This window comes from Corapipo altera, unplaced genomic scaffold (genome assembly GCF_003945725.1).
Source record: "Corapipo altera isolate COAL_440 unplaced genomic scaffold, ASM394572v1 61156, whole genome shotgun sequence".
NCBI lineage: Eukaryota > Metazoa > Chordata > Aves > Passeriformes > Pipridae > Corapipo > Corapipo altera.
This window is the reverse complement of record NW_020885955.1, coordinates 270-2,348: the sequence shown is the minus strand read 5'-3', so window position 1 is coordinate 2,348 and position 2,079 is coordinate 270.

Below are 2,079 nucleotides of genomic sequence, written 5' to 3'. Positions count from 1 at the left end.
TCCATCCTTCCTTCCTTCCCTCCATCCTTCCTTTTATCCTTCCATCCATCCATCCTTCCATCCATCCCTCCTTCCTTCCTTCCTTCCATTCCTCCTTCCATCCATCCCTCCATCCATCCTTCCTTCCATCCATCCATCATTCCTTCCATCCCTCCATCCCTCCTTCCATCCATCCATCCCTCCATTCTTCCTTCCTTCCCTCCATCCTTCCTTTTATCCTTCCATCCATCCCTCCTTCCTTCCATCCATCCATCCTTCCTTCTATCCCTCCATCCTTCCATCCCTCCATACATCCATCCCTCCATCCTTCCTTCCATCCATCCCTCCCTCCCTCCCTCCATCCCTCCCCAGATCCCGGGAGCTCACATTCCCCTTCCCCCATCCAGGTTTGGTCCCTGCCCCCCGGATCCCCCCAACACAGCGGGATGGAAAAAGCAGAGGGATGCAACTCCTTCCAACCCATTTCCAGGGAATTACTGGGGCTGCCCCATCCCTGGAAGTGTCCAAGTGTTGTCATGCTGCTGGACATCCATGGAATCCCCACCCCTGGGAATGTTATCTTATCCTGTTGGACATCCATGGAATTCCCATCCCTGGGAATGTTATCTTATCCTGCTGGACATCCATGGAATCCCCACCCCTGGGAATGTTATCTTATCCTGTTGGACATCCATGGAATTCCCATCCCTGGGAATGTTATCTTATCTTGCTGGACATCCATGGAATTCCCACCCCTGGGAATGTTATCTTATCCTGCTGGACATCCATGGAATTCCCACCCCTGGGAATGTTATCCTAGACATCCATGGAATCCCCACCCCTGGGAATGTTATCTTATCCTGCTGGACATCCATGGAATTCCCACCCCTGGGAATGTTATCCTAGACATCCATGGAATCCCCACCCCTGGGAATGTTATCTTATCCTGCTGGACATCCATGGAATTCCCACCCCTGGGAATGTTATCCTAGACATCCATGGAATCCCCACGCTGGGAATGTTATCTTATCCTGCTGGACATCCATGGAATCCCCATCCCTGGGAATGTTATCCTAGACATCCATGGAATCCCCACCCCTGGGAATGTTATCTTATCCTGTTGGACATCCATGGAATTCCCATCCCTGGGAATGTTATCTTATCCTGCTGGACATCCATGGAATCCCCACCCCTGGAAGTTTTATCCCCTCCTGCAGCTCCTCCAGTCCCGATTTGGGCGGAATTCCCCGTTTCCGAGCCCAACACCCGGCGTGACACCGGGGAAAACTGGGATCTCATCCCAAAGCAGCTGCCAGGCGGGAGCTGTTCCAACCCCCAGGGATTCCCTGGCACTGCTCATCCCGCTCCTCTGCCCATCCAAAAATCCATGGATAATTAATGAGGCTTTTGGCAAGAGTTTCCTGGGGGAAAAAACCAACCAACTGAAAAGGAAGGAGCAACTTTGCTGGAGCAGCCTGGAATATCCGTGTCCCACGTTTCTCCAGGTTTTCCAGGTGAAAGAAAAGCGGGATAACTGCAGCCCTTGGAAGCGGGGGCTGGGAGAGAAGGGGGATGATGAGGAGGGAAGCGATTTTAGGAAGCTGGAACTCCAGGGACTCAGAGGTTTCCAGAGGAAGCTTCAGCTCGGGGAGGGAAGGGGGGAAAAGGCTCCTCATTCCGGAGCAAATTCCAGGCTCCGGAAGGGAGAGGGAATGGTTGGGATTAAAAATCGGGATTGGGAAAACAGGGGTTTGGATGTCGGTGGAAAGGCTGCGGCTTCCAAAGGTTCCGTCAGACCCCCAAATATCCAACAGCAGCTCCTCAGAATCTGCTGGATCCATCTCCTGGATCCATCATATTCCATGTCCATGCTGCTCATCCCACAGCGATCCCGACTGTCCCACACCTGGTAGCTCACATCCCACACCCATCTCCTGGATCCATATCCATATCCACCATATTCCATGTCCGTGGCGCTCATCCCACACCCATCTTCTGGATCCATCTCCATAGCCACCATATTCCACGTCCGTGCTGCTCATCCCACAGCGATCCCGACTGTCCCACACCTGGCAGCTCGCATCCTTCTCCTGGATCCAT